Here is a 16,525-nt window from a genome sequence, read left to right on the forward strand (position 1 = left end):
AAGTATACACTATTTTACTGTTGAGGCCGAATATATAAGCATAAGTCTGTCACCCTTTCTTTAAAGTCAGTGGGACATCCTCAGAATCCTTTAGTGATGATCCTGACTTGATCCTTTTGTAGTTCATAAGCGTGATGATTGGGTGTTCATGCCTCTGTGTGACATGTGCCACCCTGTAAACCTTGTTACGATATCGGCACATTACCCGTCTGACGTGAACTTATGGGATCCGTTTTTTTCAAGTTCTATGGAAAAAGAAGTAGAAATTTCGGTGTTTTTATATTTCATATGCAAGTTGATAAAGCAACCTTGTCCCCGGCTTCCTAAATTTAGTAGATAGCTATAGGCTGCTGCAAGTCAGATGCCAGGGTCGGGAGAAAACTTGGCCTGTGTTACCTGACCCCCCCACCACCCAGCCGCGGGGCCGCGGGAAAAGGAGGGGTGATCCGAGCGCTCCCAGCGGGCCCGCGGGTGAGAGCTTTGTGCTCTGGGGAAGCCCCGCGCAGTACTGGGCCTGGGCGGCAGGTGGCGTCGGCAGCGAGCCGGCGCGCCGAGGCGATCCGCAGGTCCAAGCCGGGGACAGGGGGCACAACCACCTGTCTTTGGTTCTGTTCGACAGACGAGACGAGGCGGAGCAGGGCGGAGAGCCACTGCCCAGTGCGACCCCTTGTCCTTGCCCGTGTCATGCTACGTCGGCGCTTCTTGTCCCCCCGCTGCAGGTTCCTTGAGTGTAAAGCTGTGTCCAGCTGACCGGCGCGGGGCCCGCCTGGAAGGGTCAGAGGGGGACCCTCGGCGGGCAACCCCGCAGCTCACGGCCGCTGCTTAAATCCTCGCTGCGGGCGGGGCGGGCTGGGCCGCCGCCGCACACCCCCCCCCCCCCGGTGCCTACAGGCCTTGGGATTCCTGCGTCCCTCGGGGCCAGAGAAAACTCTGCAGGATTTTTTCGATTTGGGGGGCGGGGAAGGGGGGCTGGGAAGGGAGGTGTCGACGGTAGTTCCTCCTCCCCTGGGGGTGATCATGATACTTTTGTCCCACCTGGGGGAGAGGGCGCCGCTTGCGAGTGTCCTGTCTGCCCTGTCCTCCCGTGCCCCCTTCCTCGTCCGCTCGCTGCGTGCCCTTGGGGGACGAGTTCAGTAACCTCTCTGTGCCGCAATTTCTTCAGCGGTAAAATGCGAGGCGTCATAGTCCCTACTTCTCAGAATTGTTATTTAAGAATAAAGGAGTTGATTTAAGCATGTGTCCACAGCTTACAGCGATCTCGGGTGAGTGTTGAATTCAATGCCGGCGTTAATTGTTAAACCACAGCTGATATATTAATTCACGTTTCCTCTTTTGAGGAAATTCTGTGGTTGGGACCCTACCTCTCTGCGTCTTTCATTTGGCCTTGCCTTCCCTGACCAATTGGTGGCACTCAAGATTTTCTAAGTAATTTCAAACATTGATTTAAAAAAAAAAAAAAAAAAAAAAAGAGTTCCTCCCGTGGGGATTCTCCCATATTAAGGTCCGTGTGAGAGCAAGATGCCAATCAACAGTGTCATTGTGTCCCGCCTGTGTGTGAGCCTGTCCTGTTGCACGCACCCTCTGTGCTCAGTGCATCCAAGAGCTCACTGCCTTGTGAGCAAAGCGCTTGTATTGCGGGGGTCTCCCCCTCTTCTCTCTGAGTTTCCTGAGGCCAGAGACCATCTCTTTATCCCCAGTGCCTGGCACGATTTAGCCATGCAATAAATGTTTGTTGAACCCACAAGTCTATCCACAGAAGATGGGCTGAATAAACCACCGGCCATCCACACAATGCACTTCTGTGCAGCTTTACAAAAGAATGAAGCCCGTCTCTGTGGAAGGCCACAGGACTCCAGGTTACATTAAGTGAAAAAAAAAGTCAGCCTGGGACCACATATATGTTGCCTTTTTTCTATCAAAGATGTGTGCATTTGCTTACATTTTCAAGAAGAGGCAATGGAAGTGTAAACCACAAACTAATAAAAATGGTCACACAGAAGGAAAAAACAGAATGAAGGGAATGGGAGTGGAAGCTAGGCTTATTTTCATATACTGTGTTTTATAGTTTGACTTTGGAATCATATAAATGGCTTACATGATTATTTTTTTTAAGGTTTTATTTATTTATTTAACAGAGAGACAAAGCAAGAGCAGGAACACAAGCAGGGGGAGTGGGAGAGGGAGAAACAGGCTCCCGGTCGAGCAGGGAGCCTGAACCTTAACCCAGGATCCTGGGATCATGACCTGAGCCAAAAGCAGATGCTTAACGACTAAGCCACCCAGGTGCCCTGATTATTTTTTTTTTTTTTAAGAAAATAACAAAGCATTTCTCAAAAGAAAAAAAAGGCCACTAATCAAGGTGTATCAGGAGTTACTGACATAACTACCTGGAAAAATAAGTAACTGACTTTAAAACTCATTATTTGGACTATATATCTTTTGTGTGACACATCCTCAGGATTAAAAAAAAAAACAAAAACAGCAAAGTTGGGGCACCTGGGTGGCTCAGTCGTTGAGTGTCTGCCCTTGGCTCAGGTCCCGATCCCAAAGTCCTGGGATCAAGCCCCATATCAGGCTTCCTGCACCTTGGGAAGCCTGCTTCTCCCTCTCCCACTCCCCCTGCTTGTGTTCCCTCTCTCACCATGTCTATGTCTGTCAAATAAATAAATAAAATCTTAAAAAAAAAAAAGGCAAAAAATCAAACTGCACTTAATAATAGTATTTGTTAGTAATAATCCTGGAATTGTGGTCTAGCTGTTATTGCACACATTTGTATTTCACATCTATACGTGTAAGTAAAATAGGAAATAAGTCATTGAATTGATATCGTTAGATGCCAAGGTCTTCAGTGAAAGATGAAGAGATACAAGTCTCACATCAATTATGTTAGGGGTAAGTTACATAATGGAAAATTTGAACCAGCCGTGGTAGTATGGGTCATGATCAATTTTTGTCTTTCTACAAAACACATCTGTGTTAGCTGTGTCCACTGAAAAGGCCAAGAAGTAATGGCAGTCCATTGGCTATGAGCCACCCTAGTATCCCAACTCATCATCTAAATGTCATTGCCCACTTAGAGGAACAAAGACCCCTTTAGGAGATGACGGATCTCAAAACTGGGGCAGGGATCGTGTAAGATGAGCCTGTGGCATTTTGTTACGCCCCAGAATAAGGTAGCTATCACTTACTTCTGAGGTTATGTCAAAAGAGCCCAAGAGCCAAGATAAAGGGGCGCCCTGTGACTAAAGATGCAACAGTTTGGGCTGAAGAATGAATAACAACGGACTGATTGAAATATATCAAATGTATACAAACCCATGAATGCGTAGTAGTATTTTTTAAAATCCCTCATTGTTTATTTACTCTTGTATCACCTAAGGAGCTACTTGTTTGGAAAATCGGTAAATAAGAGGGGAAAAAAATCAAGCATTTATTCTGCTATCATTTCAGGATACCCAAATAGTGTGTAAGGAAGATAAATGCAACAGAACAGTTGGAATTACAGCATCACTCTTCACAGTTGTAAAGAAACCCTGCAATAAGGCAGCGACAGCCATGCTATTAAAATATGGGTGGAGGGGCGCCTGGGTTGCTGAGTGGGGTAAGCCCCTGTCTTCAGCTCAGGTCATGATCTCCAGGTCTTGGGATGGAGTCCCACATTGGGCTCTCTGCTCAGCGGGGAGCCTGCTCCCCCCCCCTTCTCTCTCTGTCTGCCTCTCTCCCTACTTGTGATCTCTCTCTGTCAAATAAATAAATAAAATCTTTATAAAACAATATGGGTGGAGGGGGGCATCTGGCTGGCTCGGTGAGTGGGTAGAGCATGGGGCTCTTGATCTCAGGGTGGTGAGTTCAAGCCCCATGTTGGGCGTAGAGATTACTTAAAAGTAAAAATAAAAAGAAGTATGTTGGTGGGAAACTTAAAATGGCACGATCAAGCTAAAAACCCTAAACCCACTGATTTATCTTAACATCGCTGAGCGAGACAGACAGATGCCACATGACTCCCGTTGCAATGCAAAAGGAAGTACACAGCGTCTACGAAATGTTCTTGCACAAACATTGAACCTGCATCTAATCGAACTTCTAGATCTAACTACCAAATGGCGAGAAATATGGGGGACAAAGAAACAGATGAAAGGAGACGACGACGGTTTGAGCAGCTGAATCAGGATGTGGGAAGTTCCAACCACCCAGTTCTTCAATCAGTGACGAGCGTGAAAGAAATGGAGCAGAGGGAGAACTGATCAAGATGAAAAGTTCTTAAGGACATCTCAACCAAATGCAGTGTCAGATCTTGTTCTCCATTCGTTAGAAAAAGACATACTGAAGGCAATTGGGAGAAATTTGAACATAGACTCGTTATTAGGGTGTTAATATAATTTGTCATCTAAACAGGAAATGTTGAAAGTTAAAGGGTACAAAGGTGTAAATGGGCTCTGTCCAGGCCAACCTGATTACCCTGGTGTCGCACAACAGTGTGGAATTATTGTTAATTTTTAGATTGACAACGTTATTATGTTTATTTTTATAAGCTTTATGTCAGAAAAGCAATTCTCTAAACTTTTAGTCTGAAGAACTCTTTACACCTTTAAAAATGACTGAGTCATACTCCCAAGGATATCTAGCATCAAGAACGCTGAAAATAACAAATTTTGGAAAAGCTATGGAGAATTGGAACACGGATACATTGGTGGTTGGAATGTAAAATGGTGCAGCTGCTGTGGAAAGCAGTTTGACAGTTTCTCCAAAAGTTAAGCATAGAGTAATATAGAGTTAGACTCAGCAATTCTGGTCCCAGGTGTAGAGCCAAGAGAACTAAAAACATGCATTCATACAAAAACTTGGACACAAATGTTCTTAGTAGCATTATTCCTAATAGCCAAAAATGGAAACAACCCCAAAGTCCATCAACTGAATAATAAACCAAAATGGGAGCACCTGGGTGGCTCACTGGGTTAAAGCCTCTGCCTTTGGCTCAGGTCATGATCCCAGAGTCCTGGGATTGAGCCCGCATCAGGCCCTCAACAGGCTCCCTGCTCAGCGGGGAGTTGGTTTCTCCCTCTCCTACCGCCCCTCCCCTCTGCTCGTGTTCTCTTTCTCTAATGTGCACGCTCTCTATCTTTCTCAAAATAAATAAAGCCTTTTTAAAAAGTAAAAAATAAAATATTCATTTGATTCTTTTAAAACAGCAACAACATAAATACACATATTTAAATAAACATGTTTCCAAACTCAGTTTTATGAAAAATAAGTATACAGTCCAAGACAAAAACAAAACAAAAAAACAGAGTGGCATTGTCTTACATTTCTGTGAACAGATTTGCAAAAATTTGCAACTCTGTCCTATCGGTTTAGTTAGAGACAGCTGGGTTCTCAGATCTGCTGCTGCTTTCGGTCTGCGGCCCAAAAACTCCACTGCACATGCGTGAGAGGATGAGAATGAAAAAGTCAAACAGTGTATGAGTATTACTAAAATGACAGTTTTCAGCGGACGGAACTCCTGAGAGGAAAACCTCCAGGGGTCTCCAGATCACACTTCGAGAACTGCTGTCAGAAGAACACACAAGTGTGAGCAGTTGACATGAGGTGACGCCTGGCATTCACCTCAGAATATTCCCTGGGCGTGTAAAGACGGGAAGACAAATCCCATACAATGGCTTCAGCAGCTGGGGCGTGCACTGAGAGTGGGTGTGGGGAAGCAATGCAAGGAAGGCCTTCGAGAAACAACGTCACCTATCCCGAGCGTCAGACTCTCTGCCCAGGGCCTTCCAGACATTTTTCCTCACAGACGCCTTCTGAGACTGGCACCCTTTCTCTCCATTCCGCAGAGGAGGATACTGAAGCCCAGAAGTTGGGCAACTTGGCTAAGATGCCACAGTGGAAAGGGGTCGTGTGGGGACTTGAGGTGAAGCCCGTTTGGCCCCCAAAGTCTGTGCTCTTCACGGCTCTGACCTTCCTTTCTAAACCTCCATGTGCACAATCAAGGAGGGTCACTTTCGCTACACACCGCATGAAAGGTGCCCCCTCCACAGAGGCCCAGATGGTCACCTGGGGGAGCCTACAGGCTTTAGAAGAACTAATAACAATACCCCTGGATTGGTCATTACATTGCACGTGGCCCCTCATTCGATCCACACAATTTAAATGCACGGACCAAACATTTTATCCACATCGGCTGTCCTCTCCTTAACTCTCCCTTCCCTTCCCTCCAGTCTTTGGAGAGCAATCTGGCAACCTCTCTTCAAAGAATAAATGAATTCATTGACAGCTGTGCTCCTGAAACTCTGTCAAACACAGATGACCCTAGCTAGCTAGCTAAGGCTGTGGGTTCTTCACGACCACAAGGATAAACAAGTGGGTGGACTGTGTGGCTTCATAGGGCAAAAACCTGAACACAGAGTGAAGGCTCATCAGGGGCCCCTCCACGTTGGGGAATTCTCCTGCCATTTACTAAGTGAAGGGAAGCTAGCTGGGGGGGAGGTCCCCACGAGGTGTTGTGCAATGATGAACATAGGATACAAGAGATGCTGTGACCCCGTTTATAAGACAGTGCTTTAAAAAAAAAAGAAAATGCGTGCTTTAGGCACCTAGGTGACTCAGTCGGTTAAGCGTCTGCCTTCGCTCAGGTCATGATCCCGGGGTCCTGGGATGGAGCCTGCATCAGGCTCCCTGCTCAGTGGGGAGCCTGTTCCCCCCTCTCTCTGCCTGCTGTCCCCATTGCTTGTGCTATCTCTTTCTCAAATAAATAAAATGTTTTTTAAAAAAATGCATGCCTTTCTAGGTAGATACATACCTAGGGGTGGGTCAAAGAATACCTAAGTTAGGAGAAAATGTGGGAGGATACCTCCCAGCTTCCCAGCACAAATGGCCTTGGGCGCTCAGGTGGCGAAAAGGAGGGAGAGAGGAAGCTGGGGAGCTTAGCAAAACAAAAACACAGAAAGAACAGACTGGCCACACCGTTTTTACAAAGCACAGATGTGACCATGTGTACCCACGTAAAATTATGTATGAATGAGATTATGGACAGGGAGATTAAATTTTTAACTATTCCCTTTAAGGAGAAATGGAAGAATGCAATAAATTCCAGAGATTTGGTGGCTCAACCTTTCGCCCGTATCTCTCAGGTTTTCTGAGACCATACGACTGACATGAAACAAAAATAAGGGGAAGTCGCGGCGCCTGGGTGGCTCAGTGGGTTAAAGCCTCTGCCTTTGGCTCAGGTCATGATCCCAAGGGTCCTGGAATCGAGCGGGGCATTTGGGCTCTCTGCTCAGCAGGGATCCTGCTCCCCCACCCCCCCGTCTCTCTGCTTACTTGTGATCTCTCTCTCTGCCACATAAAAAAAATTTTTTTTAAATGAGGGCAAGTAAAAAACAAGTGTTTGCTCCCTTCCCTTCTCTGAAAAGTAAAAACTGACGTGTTTAGAGCAAGACAGTCTTTGCAGCTCTTTCAGGGTTCACATGGTCTCGGCATGGTTAATAATAGAATTGGGAACACACTGGAAGGTAATTACTGCTTTGCAGCAAAGCCACTTTTCTGATTACGGGCCAACTGGAAAAATGAGAGTCCAATATTTACAACCCCTGAATGCCTACTGAGAATGAGGGGACCACTATATCCTTTTGCCTGCGAGGCTACAAAAGATTTAACATAACGAAGGCTGGTTTGGGTGAAAAGAGTATACTAATTATTTGGAAGGCTCTCATGTTTGTAGGATTTGTAGGGTAAGCTCCGAACGGCTTTTAATGAACCAGAATTCTTTAAAACAGCATAGTAAAGAGAGCTGTAAACAAAAGAATCTTGTAAACATAGAATACCCACCAGAATAATGAAAGTCAGAGCCACGTTGAAAATTTGACTCAAGGAGTCAGGTCTCACTGTGCTGTAAATCCACATCTTCAGGACACCTTTCTCCCTCCTAAATGTCTAGGTTCACTTAGCTTCTTTTTCAGATCTGTGCTGTCAGCTTCATAATTCTACACATGTTTTTTATTAGGATGGCGTATGATCTAAGCCCCTCTTACCCAGAGGCTGTTCCTTCCACAGGGACTGGGCTCCTGCTGACTGTGTCTCTTTGAGGACCTCATTCCAATGGCATTCCCTTCCTGTGCCCTAATCATTCCCACTGGTGCCCCAAAGGGCTCACTCCATTCCACTGTTTGAACTTTCTCCCTGACGCCATGCCCCTCTGCGCAGCAAAATGTCTGAAGACAAACCCAAATAACAAACCCACCCGTGTTGCCTCTCTCTCCCCACCTGTCTCGCTTAGAAATTTATTATGGGATGCTTGCTCCTCTGGCTCTCTCCTGAGTTTTGAAAACTATGTAACAGCTCTCCTCTGTTTTTGAAAATGTCATTGAAGAAACAAGACCACGTGTCTTTGTAAAAAGGACCAAAGCTCTGGATTTGGCGGATTGCTGCTTCTTTCTGTCGTCCAATTTTCCCCTCTGTCTCCCCTATTTCCTATAGAGAGATTGTCAGGAGAGGCAGGGTGAAGTGTGGGATCATCCTTGGGGACAGGGCTGTGTGCTTCTGATTCTGTCACTGAAGGCACCTGGTGATTTCCCACTTTCACTGGGGAGAGTGCCATCTGCATTAAAGTTCCCTCCCCATCAATCTTTCCTGATAGTTCAATACAGTTTGTACAGGAATACAGAAAAGGCCTGATTCTTCCCCTTGCCAAGTTTTAGAATGAGTTTCGTGCCCTAGGATCCTTCAGTGGAAACCTGATATTTTGCTGTTGTTAGTTTCATAGGATCTCAAGGCATTTTATAGATTTGATGAGTTTCATTCCATTGTCATTATTATTTTCACACTCAAATTGTTCTATCTCTTGCCAAAGGGAGGCTTTTTTTTTTTTTTTTTAAGATTTATTTTAGGGGGGTGCCTGGGTGGCTTAGTGGGTTAAGCCTCTGCCTTCGGCTCAGGTCATGATCCCGGGGTCCTGGGATCGAGCACCACATTGGGCTCTCTGCTCAGCAGGGAACCTGCTTCCCACCCCCTCTCTGCCTGCCTCTCTGCCTACTTGTGATCTGTCAAATAAATAAATCTTAAAAAAAAGACTTATTTATTTTAGAGAGAATGAGAGAGCATAGGTGTGTGTACTTGCGTGAGTGAGGGAAGAGGATGAGGGAGAGGGAGAGAAGCAAACTCCCTGCGAAGCAGCAGGGAGCCCAACATGGGCTCCTCCCCAGTCTCCAGCTCATGACCCTGAGATCATGACCTGAGCTGAAATTAAGAGTCAGACACTTAACCAATTGAGCTGCCCAGTTGCCTCTGGCTAAAGGGAATCTTTAATTTTTTTTTAAGATTTTTTTTTATTTATTTGACAGACAGATCACAAGTAGGCAGAGAGGCAGGCAGAGAGAGAGAGGAGGAGGAGGCAGGATCCCTGCCGAGCAGAGAGCCTGATGCGGAACTCGATCCCAGCACCCCGAGATCATGACCTGAGCTGAAGGCGAGGATTTAACCACTGAGCCACCCAGGCGCCCCTAATTTTTTTTTTTTAAATACAGTCTAATTTTTTTTTAAAGACTTTATTTATTTTGACAGAGAGAGAGATCACAAGCAGGCAGAGAAACAGGCAGAGAGAGAGAGAGAAGCAGGCTCCCTGCTGAGCAGAGAGCCCCATGTGGGGCTCCATCCCAGGACCCTGGGATCATGATCTGAGCCAAAGGCAGAAGCTTTAACCCACTGAGCCACCCAGGCATCCCTTAAATACAGTCTAATTTTTAGAGCAGTTTTAGGTTCAGGGCAAAACTGAGCAAAAGATACAGATTTCCTGTATATCCGTTGTCCCTCCTCCACTTCCTCCCCCTCACACACATTCGAGGCCAATGGGAATCTTTTCATTTTGGCTCCTGTATCTTTCTGACATGACCAGTAGTCTTGGATTTCTTCCTTGCTTTCTAGAATGGCAAGACTGAATCAACCATTCAGAAGCCCTGTCTCCTTCTAAGGGGAAATGCTATTTAAAGGCTATAATCCAAACCATGGGATGCCGCTCCTCCTGACTTTTTTTTTTTTTCCTTATTTTAGGTTTTCAGGCTCAGCAGACACATCTAGGAAAAATGTATTCTTGAGAAAATAAAAATAAATCATGTGTTCATATTGATATTTCCAATTGAAATTAAGACATCAGGCTTCTACTTTTAAAGTATTAGACATCTCTTTCACTGAAAATCTTTCCCTACAACATTAACAATTACTTCTTTGCTTTATCCTCAATCTACACAAAGTTATTTAAAGAAAAGTATTGTCACTAAAGATTATTGAACATGATTGAACATTTCTTTGCTATTATTTCCTGCCTTTAGGATATACTAGTACATAATTACAATCAAATGCTGTGTCAAGCCACCTGAAAATTTTTTTTCTTTAAAAAAATTTTTTTTGAAGATTTTGCTTATTTATTTGACAGAGAGAGAGACAGCGAGAGAGGGAACACAAGCAGGGGGAGTGCGAGAGGGAGAAGCAGCCTCCCCGCTAAGCAGACTTTTCACATAGTCCCCGTACTTGGGGGTCTAAGTCCCTACTGATTCACAAACAAAAATGGCTTATATTTGAACATGACTTTGAGTCTGTTTTACGCATGCTTTTATGTACTCTTTACTTTTTAAATTTAAATAATTAACATAGAATGTACTCTTGGTTTCTGAGATACACTTCTTGACCACACTCTGCAGGCAGTTACCATTAGCTCCATTTTACAGAGGAGAAAGGTGAGGCCTCACTACGGAACCAGGCCAAGTCTCCCAGATAATTGGAGACAGAGCTGTGTTTAATACCCATTTTTGGGGGGCACCTGGGTGGCTCAGTGGGTTAAAGCCTCTGCCTTCGGCTCAGTTCATGATCCCAGCGTCCTGGGATCGAGCCCCGCATCTGGCTCTCTGCTCATCGGGGAGCCTGCTTCCTCCTCTCTCTCTGTGCCTGCCTTTCTGCCTACTTGTGATCTCTCTCTGTCAAATAAATAAATAAAATCTTTAAAAAAAACACACCCAGGGGTGTCTGGGTGGCTCAGTGGGTTAAGCCTCTGCCTCCCGCTCAGGTCATTATCTCAGGGTCCCAGGACCCCCACATCGGGCTCTCTGCTCAGCAGGGAGCCTGCTTTCTCCTCTGCCTACTTGTGATCTGTCAAATAAATAAATAAAATCTTAAAAAAAAAAAACACACACCCATTTTTTGTTTATTCCATGCATAAATTAGCCTCATAATGAGGAGCAGCAAGGAAGGTACCCCTGATCTCCTAAAAAGCCACAGTTCATCAACTGTAAACCTTTTGTTTCTCAAATACTGAGCCCTCCCCCCACTGTAAAACTAGTAATTATCAACAAAAATCATTCATTCAAAACTTCTCTCTGTACACTTGTACTCGCTTCATGCATTTCTCTGTAAACCCAATTTAAGGAAATTCCGTCGTATTCTAGAGCGACGTCTCGCTTTAACAAAAACTGATTTTATATGAAGATTTTAGTGTTTGAAAGTTCAGAAATTAACAAATGAGAAAAGTCCTCAGCCCCCATTTTCAAGACTTTTTAGCCCTAAAAAGACTCAAACATAGAATTCCCTTAAATGATGAAATCCACCTGACACATTTAAGGCAATTATTCATTGCAATGTGCGCCATTACCAGAACAAATAGAGATGCCTGTAAGTGCATTGACTGTTTTTCAGTCTGAATGGATAAATCTCTAATCTTCAGACTTGTAATGAATTTGCTATATTACTGTCTTTACTGTATCTTCAGCATTTAATAAAGGAGGAATCTGCTGCCTTGCAGAGTAATTAACTTGAGGCCATTACATTCTAACCACAAAGAAATGCAGATTTCCCCCTCTTCCGCATTCTTCTTTTCAAAAAAGGTTGCTTAAAGTGGTATTTAAAAGATAATTCTAGCTTGCTAAATTTAGGGTGTGGAAAAAGTCCAAAATGAGAATATTCCACGGGTAATTGTGCAAGAAATGTTAATCTGTGCAGGAAGAGGAGACTGTCCTATCCTCCCAATGCATTTCTCCCCTCCCCCCTTCTTTTTCCCTTGCCACCAGCATAAAATTGAGCAAGGTTAAAAGTTACCAGAGACCGTGAAAAACACTTTACTCATCTCATTTTAAATATAAAATGATTTCATATCTGAGTAATTTCTAAAACCATCCTGACGTCAGAACTTCCCTTCAGAATTTATCAGCAAGTTATCAGAAAGTGCCAATCTTCATATTCAAGACAGATTTCTGGTCATTCTCAGTTCACTTGCAAACACAGAAGCGGACTGTAAACTTTAATACATGAAGTGTCCCAGTATCTGAAGTTTGCTTTCAAATGCATTAAAAAATACATTGATTATGGATAAATGGATAGATACAGGATAAAACAAATACAACAAAATGTTCATTGTGCCATGCAAGTGGTTCTCTCTATACTTGAACCTGAAAAGGAAAATGGTGGTGGGTCCCAAGGTGAATGTGAACGGTCACCTTAGCTCCCAGGTAGCAGACAAAAAGGATGTTGGTGGAGGAATCTCTGTGCGTTCCTGGATAAGCAGAACCCTTGATACCTCAGCAAGCTTCCCACACTGCAGACTGGGCACCGGGGATGACAGACGTGGGGTCTTTGGGGCCCAGAGAACAGACAGATCAGTTGTTTCATAGCGTGGACAGAGGACGGGGTGAGGAGGGGTGATCTGCATTAAGATTCTAAGGCTCATGAATAATTTGGAGAGGAAGGCAAACAATGTATACAGGAGGAGGAGGAGAAAGTTGGTGGCTCAGAGTCAAAGGTAATTGGAAGGTAAGAAAACTCTTTCTGGAGTGACTGGGTTTGTGATGGAGGTTCACGCGTACAAGGCAATGTTGGAGCCCATCACTAAATTGTTTGCCCCTCCCTCTTTATTCATCCAGATTTGAAACACTCCGGTTCCTTCCTCATAGAATTTTTATAGCATCTGTTTTTCTGCAGACATAAAGGTCTGAGTAAAGTGATTCAACAGAGATTTGGTTAATACCGAAGGCGGCAGAGAGGATGACTCCCTGGCCAGGGTACAGTGATGCTACTGCATTTTGGATTTGTTTGGATTTCTCTCGACTTATGCCCAACTGGCCATCCACTGTTCTTCCAAATCAGCTTCTCTCCACTGAAGCAAACCTGGGTTTTCCTTTTATTGGGTTTGGATGTACTGGCCCCACTCACGTTGCATCGTGCCTTTAAAGTCATCGTGGATTCTCTTCCTGTCTTGGAGGGTATCAGCCACCTTCTTGAGACTTAATGAGCATTTATAAATATTAAACACTTAGAAACCCAGAGCTGGCCACGGGGGAACTCACACCATCATCTGGGTCAAAACCCTTAGTAACGGATGTATCTTTTGAACCATTCATGACAATCATGGCCCATCAGGAGTGTTTGGCAGTAATGTCATGAGTAGGCTGTGGTGAGGAAAAAAGGAAGGAGACAAAAGGAATGAGGGAAGAGAGAAGACAGATGAGAAAAATGTGCTGAGATATAGCAGTGGTGGAGAGAGACAAAGACCGTGAAGTGCACTGGGAGCCACCAAAGATGGCTACTTGTGCTCCTGGTGCTGGACGTTTCCCCTTCTACAGAGCACATGCCCTGGCTTGTTGCTGAGACTGTCATTTGGGACAGAAGCAGAAGCCATGTCAAAGCACAAAGGTGATATTGATCATATCCCCCCCATACATAGTATGTCAGTTTTTGTTTTTTTTTTAAAGATTTATTTGACAGAGCAAGAGAGCACAAGCAGGGGGAGCCGCCAGGGAGAGGGAGAAGCAGACTCCCTGCTGAGCAGGGAGCCTGGATGCAGAGATCATGACCTGAGCCAAAGGCGGATGCTTAACCATCTGAGCCACCCAGGCGCCCCAGATAATTTCTTTAAAAGAACCTTCTGTGGATCCACCATTTACAATGAAAAATTGTAATGAGAAGCTCAGAGCATTCTGAGATGGAGACCCACATCGGGTTCCCTGCTCAGTGGGGAGTCTGCATCTCCCTTTCCCTCTTTCTCCCCCTGCTTTTGCATGCGTTCTCTCTTGCTCACTCTATCAAATAAATAAATCTTCAAAAATAAAATAAAGCAGTGGTGGAGAGAGACAAAGACCGTGACGTGCACTGGGAGCCATCAAAGATGGCTACTTGTGCTTCCAAAAGAAGCCATCTATTGTGGAGTTAAAAAAAAATCCAGGGCACCTGGGTGGCTCAGTGGGTTAAGCCTCTGCCTTCAGCTCAGGTCATGATCTCAAGGTGCTGGGATCGAGCCCCGCATTGGGTTCTCTGCTCAGTGGGGAGCCTGCCCCCCACCCCGCCCCGCCTGCTTTCTCTGCATATTTGTGATCTCTATCAAATAAACAAATAAAATCTTAAAAAAAAAAAAAATCCATGGTTCTAGCTAATGGTAAGCAAATAAATCACTTGACAGTAACCTGGGGCTTTTTTCTTCCATGATGGCATCAGCCCAGGAGCTAACTAACAAGCACCTTCTACTTTGAGTATCTTCATGGAGGGCAGTCTGCTTCCACAGAGGGGTAAATACAGGAAGGAAAGCAAAATGTATTTTGTAAAAGAACTTGGTGGTAAGTGGTCATTATCTTCAGATTGTTTGGTGCTTGCTTACCACGGATCACTGGAGTTAGGATCCTGGTATATATGATTATCTCTCAGCTTCCTTTAGTTTTTGTTTTTTGTTTGTTTTTTGTTGTATTTTATTTATCTGAGAGAGAGAGACAGAGAGAGTGAGAGAGAAAGCACAAGCAAGGAGGAGAGGGAGAAGCAGGCTCCCTGCTAAGCAGAGAGCCTGATGCAGGGCTCTATCCCCAGACCCCGGGATCATGACCTGAGCCAAAGGCAGATGCTTAACCGACTGAGCCACCCAGGGGCCCCGGATTTTTCTTAAAGGCAATCTCTATGCCCAACGTGGGGCTCAAACTTACAACCCCAAAATCGAAAGTCGCATGTTCTACCAACCAGTGCCCCTGTTTTTACTCTTTGAAACATGATCAGGATGCAAAGGCTTCCTCAGTAATGCGAGCTCTACACACACCAGAGCTGCCTCTGAATATTTTGTGCACAAAGAAAGGCATTAGCTTAGCTTCCAAATGGTGCTCGGATCTTTTAAAAATCCCGATCTAAAGGAACTTCGGGATTCACGCTCTACCAAGTTCCAGGCTCCTGGCCCCACACCGGATGGCCTCACCCCCAGCCTTTCTCCACCTGAACATCATGACTTGTGTACCCTCTGACACCCACCAGGCTGGTTAACCCTTGAAGTGCTTTTGCCCAGGTCACTCCCGCAGGACTCAGATCCAGTATCACCCCCCCACGGGTCCCCTGCTGTCACTTCCACACCAGTTGAGGCCAGAGTCTCTGCCCCATGAGCTTACTCACACCACAAACACTGTGCTTACATCCTTTCCAAAGGCAAGAGCCTTCCAGCACCCAGCCCCCGTGGGCACGTGCCCTAGAAACACAACACTGAGAAACAGAACCACACTCATGACAGTGACTATTTACCTTGTGATTGGTTACGGTCATTCTTCTCTGATCATCAGCAGCAGTTTTTCTCTTCCTGTGCACTGTTCTACCGGGCTGGCTCGAAGCACTGCAAGCAATACAAGGCATTTTCACCGTCATTTCAACCTCAGGACAATGCTATTCGAGTCTGCAAACTTGGCTATTTTAATACCAACATTTTAATTGGAATATGCCAACGCTGAAGAAGAGGGGACGGTGGTGTAGAAGTTTGTAGATACTGAAGCCAACCCGCAGACCCCTGGTTTCCACCTCATCCCTGCACCGAAGCTGGCCGGACTAGAGGAAGAACTGGCGTCCCTGATGAAGTCAAGACCAGACTCTGTAGGGTTGCAGCAGCAAGGGGGCTGAGGCTTTAAGGAGTGGGAAGTTAGTCCTCAGACTGTGGAAGAAGTCCTTGGGCAAAGGACCCCACCAAGACAGGGCTGACCACTTCCCTAGGACAGGCTGGTACTCCGGCCTCATCGGTCTGTCAGACACGAGCACAAGCTGTACCAGCAGCCCCCATGGCACCATCACAGGGGTGAGAGCCCATCACACCTACCCTTCAGGCCCAGCTCCTTTGGGTGCATGGGCAGCTCTCACCCATCTGTGACCCCCCACTACACTCGACTTTGCTCAATATTCCTACTGTGCCCAGTACCCCGGGCTTGCTTCCTGGGATGACCATTGGCCACTGCCCTGGGCAACCATGGCCCACCTGCTCCATACTCACGATGGCCGAGAAAATTGTTCCCGGCCCTTCCGGTACATTTTGCATATCAATTCTTGATTCCATACTCCCTTGAGACGTCGAGAGCAACACTGGAGCACGTGGGTTACAAGATCTGAGCACATAAATTTGGTGATGCAACTCTTTTGAGATGTTGGTGCAGGAGGGTAGCATGTGTCTGTGACGGTCAGCAAGGAGGTGAGAAAAAAGCTTAATAAGGGAAAGATCAAGCTTCTGTGTCGCAACCTGGACCATGAGTGGTGGCAAAAACACGATTGT

General features: G+C 45.5%; 1 non-coding gene across 1 annotated transcript; it reads left to right on the forward strand.

Moving 5' to 3' along the window:
- The first annotated feature begins 110 nt into the window (after window positions 1–110).
- Window positions 111–215, forward strand: LOC116855430. Its single transcript, XR_004380351.1, has one exon. It is a non-coding gene; the product is annotated as a small nucleolar RNA U13 (small nucleolar RNA).
- Window positions 216–16,525: the final 16,310 nt, after the last annotated feature.

The sequence above is a fragment of the Lontra canadensis genome, unplaced genomic scaffold (genome assembly GCF_010015895.1).
Source record: "Lontra canadensis isolate GAN:19392208 unplaced genomic scaffold, GSC_riverotter_1.0 scaffold102, whole genome shotgun sequence".
Taxonomy (NCBI): domain Eukaryota; kingdom Metazoa; phylum Chordata; class Mammalia; order Carnivora; family Mustelidae; genus Lontra; species Lontra canadensis.